We start from the raw sequence: 12,153 nt of genomic DNA on the forward strand, positions 1-12,153 counted from the left end.
ATGAGGCACTTATTCCATTTTGTCATTCCATTTGCTTTGACATTTTCAAAATGCCGATGATTAAAATGTTTGGTCACCGTACACTCGGGGCGGCGTAAGTGAGCCCGGTAAGATAGCACAAATATCAATCTCTTGTGCATCGGACTTGGTCTCACTTACACCGTCCCTGAATGTTAATATTTGTGTTGACCAACAATGTATGAGGCATTTATTCCATTTCTCTTGTGCATCGGATACTTGTTGGTCTCACTTTCTTCCATTTTCATCATAGTAGGAACTGGATGGAAGGACCCCGATGCAAGCGAGCCTGGTGGGTAGAGATGACGGAGCAAAGGAGGAACCGGATGAAGACTACTTTGTATCTCGAAATTGTGAATTTTGTATGAATTAAGAGTTGTATGCAAAACATTTGACACTTGCCACTATATATGTATCTCGATCGGGCTCTAAGTAATGTGATGATGATGTCTATGTTATATCTGTGCAATGTACATGATATTTATATTATATCTGAATGTTGCTGTATATAACCTGTGTATCTGTATTGTGTATCTGTATTGCTGTGTATAAACTGTATATGTATACCAGGCAGCACAAAATCGTGTATAATACAAGCAAATTCTGTGGCGCACTAAGAAGCAATTCTGTGGCGCACCCTTTTCTGTGGCGCACCTAAGAACAAGTGCGCCACAGAAACCTTATTTTTGTGGCGCACAGTCAGGTGCGCCACAGAAAGCTTATTTTTGTGGCGACGTTTCTGTGGCGCACCACCCGTGCGCCACAGAATCAAATTTTCGTGCGCCACTGATGAGGCTTTTCCTACTAGTGGTAACAAGAACTACACGTGTGCATTTTACTATTGGTACATATTATGATTTTGTTGATTGTGATGTCGTTATACCTATGCAAGCTTGTTCTTTGTTACTTGGTAGACCTTGCAATTTGATAGAGAATCTGTTCATAATGGTAAACCTAATCAATATTCTCTTATGCATGATGGAAAGAAAATTGGTCTCAAACCTATGACTCCTGAATAAATTCTAAAAGATGATCTTGCTAGAGCTAGTAGAGTAAAAAACAAGGAGTAACATAAGAGTGAAAATCAAATTGTTGCTGCAGATTTTGTGCCACATAAGATTAATACTAAATATTATTCGAACCATGCTACTGAAATTCGTTTGAAAAATCCTTGTTTGCTTGCTAGCAAATCTGATATTGCTGAACTTAATGTGAACACTACTCAATGCTATGCTATTATTTGCAAACAAGTTCTTTTTTCATTTGAGGATATGACTCCTTCTTTGCCACTTGCGGTTGCTAACCTTTTACAGGAATTCATTGATGTGTTTCCACAAGATGTTCTCCCTGGACTACCACCTATTCGTGGCATAGAACACCAGATTGACTTGATTCTAGGAGCTTCGCTTTCCAACCGTGTGCCATATCGTACCAATCCTGAAGAGACCAAAAATATTCAGCGACAAATTCAGGTTCTCCAAGATAAAGGTTACATTCGTGAGTCTCTTAGCTCATGTGTTGTTCCTATTATCTTGGTACCTAAAAAAGATGGTTCTTCACGCATGTATACTAATTGTAGAGCTATTAATAATATTACCATTCGATACCGTCACCCTATACCTCGTTTAGATGATATGCTTGACGAATTGAGTGGTTCTATTATGTTCTCTAAAGTTGATTTGCGTAGTGGTTACCACCGGATTCGTATGCAATTAGGAGATGAATGGAAAATAACGTTTAAAACTAAGTTCGGTTTATATGAGTGGTTAGTAATGCCTTTTGGTTTAACTAATGCACCTAGTACTTTCATGAGACTGATGAACGAAGTTTTACGTGCTTTTATTGGATGTTTTGTGGTGGTATACTTTGATGATATTCTGATTTATAGCAAATCTTTAGAGGATCATTTGGATCATTTACGTGTTGTTTTCAATGATTTACGTGATGCACGTTTGTATGGTAATCTTCAGAAGTGCACCTTTTGCACAAATCGAGTTACGTTTCTTGGCTATGGTGTTACAGCGCAGGAAATTAAAGTTGATCCAGCCAAGATTGAGGCAATTGAGAGTTGGCCGCAGTCCATGACGGTCACGCAAGTGAGGAGTTTTCTTGGCCTCGCTGGTTTTTATAGGCGCTTTGTGGAAGATTTTGGATCCATTGCTGCACCGCTGAATGAGCTTACCAAGAAGGATGTGCCCTTTGTGTGGGGTGATGCACAACAAGAAGCCTTCATGATTCTGAAAGATAAGTTAACACATGCTCCATTACTCCAACTTCCTGATTTCAATAAGACATTTGAGCTTGAATGTGATGCTAGTGGAATTGGTTTGGGAGGTGTTTACAAGAGGGCAAACCTGTTGCATATTTTAGTGAGAAATTGAGTGGGCCTAGTCTGAACTATTCTACTTATGATAAAGAATTATATGCGCTGGTTCGGACATTAGAAACTTGGCAACATTATTTATGGCCTAAATAATTTGTTATACATTCTGGTCATGAATCTTTGAAGCATATTCGTAGTCAAGCTAAGTTGAATCACCGCCATGCAAAATGGGTTGAATTTATTGAGTCTTTTTCTTATGTTATCAAACACAAAAAGGGTAAAGATAATGTTATTGCTGATGCGTTGTCATGCTGTTATACTATGCTATCTCAACTTGACTTCAAGATTTTTGGATTAGAAACTATAAAGGAACAATACTTGCATCATGATGATTTTAAAAATGTGTTGCTGAATTGTAGAGATGGTAGAACATGGAACAAATTCGTTCTCAATGATGGATTTATGTTCCATGCTAACAAGCTATGCATCCCAGATAGTTCCGTTCGTCTTTTGTTGTTGCAGGAGGCGCATGGAGGAGGATTGATGGGACACTATGGTGTGAAGAAGACGGAGGTTGTACTTGCTGCACACTTCTTTTGGCCACGTATGCGTCGGGATGTTGAGAGATTTGTGGCACGCTGCATTACATGTCAAAAAGCTAAGTCTCGACTTAATCCACATGGTTTATATATGCCTCTTCTTGTTCCTAGTGTACCTTGGGAGGATATTTCTATGGATTTCATTTTGGGATTGCCTCGTACACAAAAGGGAAGGGATAGTATTTTTATTGTTGTGGATCGGTTTCTAAGATAGCACACTTTATTCCATGTCACAAGACAGATGATGCTACACATGTTGCTGATTTGTTCTTTCGTGAAATTGTTCATTTACATGGTGTGCTAAATACTATTGTTTCTGATCGTGATACTAAGTTTCTTAGACATTTTGGGAGATGTTTATGGGCTAAGTTGGGGACTAAATTGCTGTTTAGTACTACATGTCATCCCCAAACTGATGGACAAACTGAAGTAGTAAGTAAAACATTGTCTACTATGCCGCGGGCTGTTTTGAAGAAGAACTTAAAATTGTGGGAAGAATGTTTACCTCATATTGAATTTGCTTACAATCGTTCGCTGCATTCTACCACTAAGATGTGCCCTTTTGAGATTGTGTATGGCTTTGTACCACGTGCACCTATTGATTTGTTGCCTTTACCATCTTCAGTGCAAAATAATTTGGATGCTACACAACGTGTCGAATTGATATTAAAATTGCATGAGACTACTAAAGACAACATAGAACGCATGAATGCTAAGTATAAACTTGCTGGAGATAGAGGGAGAAAATATGTTGCGTTTGATGTTGGTGATCTTGTTTGGTTGCATTTGCGAAGGTCGTTTTCCTGAATTGCGCAAGTCTAAATTAATGCCAAGCGCTGCTGGTCCTTTTAAGGTGTTAGAGAAAGTAAATGGTAATGCATATAAAATTGAGCTTCCTGCAGAATTGGGTCCGGTTAGTCCTACATTTAACATTGCAAATTTCAAGCCTTACTTTGGTGAAGAAGATGAGTTTGCATCGAGGACAACTTCAATTCAAAAAGGAGGACATAATGAGGACATCTCATATGTTGATACAACCGTTGTACGTACAGCCAGACAAATACAAGGACCAATCACTCGAGCTCGTGCCAAATAACTTAACTATAAGGTACTTTCATTTCTTGGAACTATTCCTCACATACATGAGAATATGATGCTTCCTAAATCAGATGTGTTTGTTACTCTTAGGAATGATGGACCTAGCATGGATGAGGAGGACAAGCATTGGAGCATGATCACACATGGAGGAGATGGTAGCAAACATGTGCGGATTGAAGAGGATGCCCCAAGTGGAGATTTCAGAACTTTGAAGCCACCATAATGATGATTGAAGACTTGGACAAAATATACAAGATTACACTTCATAATTTCATCCATAGCATAATATGGTGTTGCGTCACCTTTAGCTTTGGGCCAGGCCCATGTCTTTTTCGCAGGAATTAAGTCAGCCACTTTTTAGAGTCCGTATTGAAGGGGGAAAGGCCTTCTAGGGTTTGGTTTGGCCACCATACGTATGGCTGGCCGAAACCCCACCTTTTCCTCCTTTAAATACCCCCATAACCGTCACGTTTAGACTCGGATTTTGATTAGATTAAAAGTTAGCCATTGCTGCAACTCTCGTGTACTTCTTTTGAGGCCAACGCCCAGAACAAGACCAATTATTCGGAATCTCACCTTTTTCAATAAATCTTTCATGTATATTCGCAATATCCTGATTACATCACTAGTTCTTATTTGTTCTCGATTTCAGGTAGGAATTACGACTCTCGCTGGTCAGGCTGATCGTGCATCCGCAAGATCAGTAACTCCCGGAGATTGTCCTAGCGATTGCATTGGCACACGAGGTTTGCACGTGTAGTCGGATCGTCAAGCACGAACTCCACCAACAAGTCGATTTATTCACGTCTCATCGAAAGATCGGCTACCTTTGCCCTATCAATATATATGGCCCATGTTTGTTGAGTGTCCAGCAAACAGTTGCCCATTTTCCCTGCCACGTTTCTTCCTTTCCCGAGCCTCCTTTGCCAAGTGTCCCCCTAAAGGATGCTTAACAAACATTTTGGTACTCTTCCCGCTACTTTTTTAGCGCAATATTTCCTTTCATGTCTAGCTTGTTCTTAGTATCCTCTAAAGATCCATGGAAAAAAATTTGGCATCTCCCCGCCACGACTTCCTTCTTTTTCCCGAGCCTCCTTTCTCAAGTGTCCCTTAAAGGATACTCAACAAACATTTTGGTACTCTCCCCACTACTTTTTCTAGCGCAATATTTCTTTTCATGTCTCGCTTTTTCCTAGTATCCTCTAAAGATCCATCGCAAACATTTGGGCATTATCCCCACCACATTTTATTACTTTCCCGAACATTGTTTGTCGAGTGTCCCCCTAAAGGATACTCGGCAAACATTTCAGGATTCTCCCCGCTACTTTTTCTAGCGCAATATTTTCTTTCATGTCCCATGTTTTCCTAGTATACCTTAAAGGATCCATGGAAAACATTTGGGCATTCTCCCCGCCATATTTCCATCCTTTCCCAAGCCTTCATTGTCGAGTGTCCCCCTAAAGGATATTCGGCAAACATTTAGGTACTCTTCTCGCTACTTTTTCGAGCGCGATATTCGCTTTCATGTCTCGTGGTTGCATTGTATCCCCTAAAGGATCAATGGAAAACATTTGGGCATTCTAACTGTCATGTTTCCTTCCTTTCTCGAGCCTTGTTTGCCGAGTGTCCCCCTAAAGGTTAGTCGGAAAAATTTCGGGACTCTCCCCGCTACTTTTTCCAGCGTGATATTTCCTTTCATGTCCCGTGTTGGCCTTGTATCCCCTAAAGGATCCATGTAAAACATTTGGCCATTCTCAACGCCATGTTTCGTTCCTTTCTCGATACTTCTTTGTCAAGTGTCCCCCTAAAGGATACTCGATAAACATTTCTTGATGAAATTCACATCATAGAAAACAAAAAATTCCTATGAGAAGCAAACAAAATCCAAGATCGAATCTACGAGATTTCTAGTAACGAGAGATGTGAGACCTTCATACCATTGAAGAACACGGAGAAGAAACGTTTTAATAACATGCTTTGCGTCCCCCTCCGCTATCTACAATCTGCGATCAGGGACGGAGCTCCCTTGTAGGCAATGTTGCCAGATGACACCAATGGATATTAGCAAATCATTCACTAACTAATGTTAAATAGTAGTAATTATAGAGCATGACCCTAGTAAAAAAGAGTGAAATTAGAGCTGACCCCAGTGCCAAAAATTTCTAGATTCGATCGATCAGCACCGCAACGAGCGGTGCCTCCGAGTTTAGCACACATGTGGCTCGGTGACATCTCCTCATCCTTGATCCAGCAAGAATTAGAGGGAGAGGTAGATGGGATCTAGGCTAGCACGCCCACGTGGTGGCTATGGTGGAGATCTCCGCGTGCAGGGCTTCGCCAAACCATACGGAGGGAAGAAGAGTATCAGGAGGGGGGAAGCTAGGGTTTGGGAGACTACTTGAAAAAGTCCTATCGCCGGTGCACCAAAAAAACCCTATGGGAACATGCCGGTGGTAATGCGTTATCACCGGCGGACCTCCTGGTGCGCCGGCTGTAACTCGATTTATCGTCAGCGCACCAACCTAGTGCGCCGGCTGTATATCTTTTAATATTCACAAAAAACGAAGAATCTAGATCTAAATTGCGTCCTGATGTGTTCTTCACGGCGACAATGCTAGACAGCCTGACATAAATCACACGATGAAGAATTAGGCTAGTAAGTTAGGTGATTGCAAAACTATCAGCTCGATGTGGTTTGGTTATTTTTTTCTAATTTTTTCATTCCTACCAATAATATCATCCCTACAAGTAATGGTGGCAACAAGTATGATACCATACTTAAATCTCATGTGCGTACTGATGCCAATAATACACCTGACAGATTAAATGTCATGTCATCTTGTGCTTGTTTTTTTATTGGGTTAAACTACATAGAACTATCACGTTTGGGGCTGACATTGAGAGTCAGTACCGATTCTGCTAAATTTTTCAAAAACGTACCAACTTAGGGGGCAGGCTGTTACAAATCGAACTATTTTTTTACACATCTCTACTGCAAATCTGACTGGCGGGTCCCATTTGTAAGGGCTGAGCTGACAAAAATGATGTCGAAGCAGACGTGGGGCCCACCTGTCAGCCCCATTTTCTTTAATTATTAATTTTTTCCATCCTCTTTTCTTTTTCACAGCCTGTGGGCTCCACTTGTCAGTCCACCATCTCTTCTTCCCCTCCTCCTCCTTCATCCTCCCATCCGATCTTGTCCTGCCCCTACCGCTTGCCGCCCACCCTCCTGCGCTATTGCCCCCCTCCTCCGCGATTGCCCGCTCGCCGCCGCTCCTAGCTATGTTGAACAACCACCTTGGGCCTTCACCGCATCGCCACCTTGGACACCACAATCCCCGTCGCCAGAAACTCCCCCGCACGTCACCGGAAGCGGATCCCCGTACGTCGCGAGCCCATGCGAGCGCCTCCCAGGAGTCGTAGGCTAGCTGCGGGGTGAGGGTGTTTCGGCACACAACAGTGCCGGACCTCGTGCACACGGTGGTGCCAGACCTCGTGCATGCGGTGATCTAGGGGAGCCATACCGTCGGATGAGAGTCGCGGTGGTGCAATTTAGTTGTGCCGGTTGACCATGGCGACAAAGAGAGAAAGGGAGACAACATGGGGGGAGAGACTCGGGGAGGAAGAAGGAGGAGGAGGAAAGAAGATGGGGGACTGATATGTGGGGCCCACTGGTGGTGAATAAGAAAAGAGGAAGGAGAAAATATAAGATGGGGCTGACAGGTGGGCCCCACGTCTAACTCGGCATCTTTTTGCCAACTCGGCCCTTACAAATTGGCCCTACCAGTGAGATTTGCTGATAGAGCTATGTCAAATGAAAATTAGTATGTTTTGTAAAGGCCTACCGTGAAGTTGGTAGGTTTTTGAAAAAATAACCAGTATCAGTGCTGACTCCCAATGTCACTCCTAAGTGTGGTAGTTCTACCTAATTTACTTGTCATCTATTGTTGACATAGCTGGGAGATATTTCCTCAGGCATGGTTTCACAACGGAGCCCCTGATTTCTTGGATAATAAATGATTCGGAATTCCACTCACTCATATGGTAACCAATATTCAGATGTAGTACTATGTATAAAGATGATAGGAAGTTATATCGTATAGGCATCACAACAAATTTCGACAGACCAAGTCTCTCAATAAGTTGATCCCGTGCTTATTCACATGCAGTCATGGAGGTTTCTGGTTAGACGGAGGGATAGGGTGTTATTGGACGTCGCGTGGATGAGGTCAGGAGGCTACATGCGATGGCTAGGACCGCTGATTAGCTACATCATTCGACCCGCTTTAGGGCTTTGTATCTCTTTCGCTTGTTGCTACTGCTAGGGGACAGGTTTCCTGACTTGTGGATCTTTCTTTGGGTGTGTTGGAGTTTTTATCTTGTATGGAACTTGACGATGTCTGCACGGTACATATGCAAATAGTAAGTCATCAAAGCATAGCTCATTCGATCCACCTATTGGATCAGGATTTGCCCACTGCTGAAGCTTTGCCCAATCATCTACTAGACTTCTTTTAATCTACTTGTGTGTGTGAGTTCCTACAGTAGCTTTTTTATTCCTAAAAAAAGGTTTGATATTACCCATTAAAGATTAAAGTGGATTTTTCATTTGGAGTTGTACTCCCTACATCCCAGTTTAAAGGTCATGTCGTATACCTGGGTCATCGATTTAACCAATAAAATATAAATTATAACATACAAAAATTATATCATTAAATCTTTAGATGGTATATTTTTAATGATATAACTTTTCTACCATTAGATATTATATTTTTGATGATATAATTTTCATATTTTACAGTTTATATTTTTTTAGTCAAATTTTTTCCTAGTGAGCCAGAGATAGAGTGAGGAAGTGAGTTGAGGCTACGATGATGCATCAGGAGTTAAACCGAACTTGTCAATATGCATGTTTAATGTTCATTTTAAAATATAATCATGAGTTGCAAATGTATATAAGTATGATCTGAATCTGTCATGCCATAGTTATATTATATCTGGTTGCGATGTAACACAAATTTATCTGCATGTTGACATGATTTTGTTTGATCTGCAAGTTGACCGTTGGAAGCACAGCAAGAGAAAAAGAACCTTCCCTGGGCCTCTTTAATCTTGTGCAAATGAGGAAGCCTTGCGCCTCTAGGCCTCTGTCTAAGTTTCAGTATTATTGTTTTTGATGACTACCAAGAAAGGATTTTCAGGCATGAAGCTACACTTTTTTGGGTATGTTCTTTCTTTGTTTCTGTAGCAAGTGTGTATCAGTGTATCTACAACTCGTAACTTGCTAACTGCAAAGAAAAGCTCTCTATGTGTGAATTATTCGCCTGCTTGACTAGCCTACCAATTCTTGGATATTCTTTGGACATTGGGAAGGAGCATGTTAATTTGGTCGATGAACAATTAAATAAGTTCCTGTACATTTGACAACTTGATCAGAAGGAATTGGACAGGTAAATCATTAGTGTATGCCCATTTCCAGGATTTAACGTTGAACAAGATTCCTTTTATTTCTGATTATGGTTATAAACTATGGTACTTTTCTTATGGACAATACAAATGTTGAGTCCCATAGTCCTAACCCTTCTTGTATATTGGTGTGTTTTATTTGATCGTTTTCCCATATCTTTGCCTCCAAACCAATTTTAATTGTATCTCCACTATAGAAATTGGTTTGGAGAAATTAATTGTATATCCACTATAGAATCTAGAACTAGTACTTGCAACTATGCAATAAACTACTCTCTCCAATCCATAATAACTGTCGTGGTTTTAGTTCAAATTTGTCTAAAAATGAATTAAACTGTGACAGTTATTATGGATCAGATGTGAGTACTTGATTCATGTATTGGTCTGAAGGTTTTTATTCTGTGTTGAGTGTACTTCATCTCAGCAACTTAAGGCAAAGGTTTATCGCTTTATGAACCTGTTTACTGCCTACAATTTAGGAGAGGCTCACAATATGTGCAGCAAGAGATAATCAAGTCATTGTTCTTTCTTTGTCAAGAGTGCAAATAGTTTTCTCTTCCTGACAATCACGCATGTTGTCTATTTACAGGAGGCAATACATGCAGGTTTTAAGGAAGCTAATGGACTTAGCTTTGGTAACACATTTGGAGTATGGAAATGCCTCATCTGGTGATTTATACCCTTCCATTACTGCCCAATGTCCGGTGAAATGCTAATTTATTGCTAACAGTTTAGCTTCACACGGTTACTGAGTTTGGATTAGTTTTTTCTCATATTTGTTCTAATACTGCTTACATTTTTTTCATCCGTAGATATGTTGTGAGGGCTATGCGATGGAGACACTCTGGAGGTGGCTACCGCATCCTTGCAGAAACGGCAGCCTGTCATGGAGCCACCTGTAGGTGGCCACGACGAACGAGTTACTGTCATATGTTGGCGAATACAAAATTTAGAAATAACTTACTGGATAATTGTTGGTGACTGTAAATTTCCGAAAGGAAATTATTAGTTTTAGCATTTGTTTTTTTCAACGCCGTTGCTGCAGCCCATGTTGTGTTGTAATCATAGGAGGTATTTTGTGCGTAGTCGTACTGCAATTTGGGCCTACACTTGTGATATACCACTGGAAAACTGTGCACATGTGCTTCCTACTTCCGATACAAAGCAGCTAGCAGCACAAACAAATGCGTATGCAATTGACAGGGTTGCTTCTACATTGTACATGTATTTCTCACATGTGTTTCCTAGAACAATTTGGTATACAAAAATTTAGAGAATCCTTCGGGTTATGAGCATCCGTGCCGATTATATTCTTTCCAGGCCTACTTCAGCAGATATGTTCTGAACTTGAATGCATGCCCAACATCAGCTTAATATTGCGTTGAACTCACAAAATACATCATAAGTGCTTCTCATTCACAATATCACCTGAACCACCGTTAGTAGAGAAGAACAATCAGAACCAATATGAACAATAGTGATGTTATTAATTGAACAAAGTATCTTGCTGGAATGCTTTGGCCCTGATTTGCTGCTCCTTTGTAATTCCGTGTGCTTGATCCTAATTTTAATATAGTGACATCTTATTGTAAAACGTAAGAAACTTTTATCATATTGGCCGTTAACTTTTATCATCATTATAAAAAAATATCGGAACGCGCTCTACAGGATCGTGCGCCAAGACGCACATCTAAATCTAGTATAACTAATAACCTCTTATTAGCCATGAATTTCAGATACAACTATCAAAATTATTGTATGACGTGGCTTAATGTGCTTCCACTATTAGGAGCCTTGCATCTTATTGTTAGTATATAAGAGATAGAGTAGAATATATCGATCCGGTTCTTGTCATATGTCTTTGTGCATTCTCTGTTCTATTTTCGTTGTATGTCAACTTAATTTATATTGTTGCATTCTTTTTTACTTTTGTTTTGCATAATTGTTTTATTATTTTTATGGGAGACATGAAAATTCTGTTTTGGAAACAATGAACATTTATTCTTATTCGCTTGGATATTTGTTCTGGTCTGACAGCAGTAACTCGACTTATCGCCGGTGCACGTCCTGGTCTGACAGCAGTAAGTCGATTAGTGACCGGCGGTATATTTTTCAAAATAAAAAAAAGATGAATCTAGATCTAGATCTCATCGTGATGTGTTCTTCGCGTTCTTCACAGTGGCCAGCGAGGGTTGAGGAGGTGGGTCACCGATCGTTAGGCCGCCGCCGAGCTTGAGGAGGTGGCTTCCATTGAGGTTGAGGAGGTGGTCACCGGAGGGAGGTCCTAACAAGGTTGATGAGATGGTCACCGGAGGAAGCTCACCGGCTTGGAGAGGTACTCGCCGGATGGAGGTCACCGTTGATGAGATGTGGGTTGAGGGGGAGGAGGAGGAGGTCACCATTGAGGAGGTGCGGGTTGATGAGGAGGAGGAGGAGGAGAAGAGAAAGATGCGAAGGAGGTAGGAGAGAAAGTGAGAAAGAAGAAGAGGCCCCGGCCGGTGGGCTGGTTTTGCATATATAGCACCGGTTACTGCCGGCGCACCAATATGGTGGTGCGCCTGGGGTAAATGTTTTATTTTTTCATTGAAATCTAAAACCCAAAAAAAATCTTGTTTCTGTTTTGAATTTAATGAATCCAAAAATTGTCTA

This window comes from Lolium rigidum, chromosome 6 (assembly GCF_022539505.1).
Source record: "Lolium rigidum isolate FL_2022 chromosome 6, APGP_CSIRO_Lrig_0.1, whole genome shotgun sequence".
NCBI lineage: Eukaryota > Viridiplantae > Streptophyta > Magnoliopsida > Poales > Poaceae > Lolium > Lolium rigidum.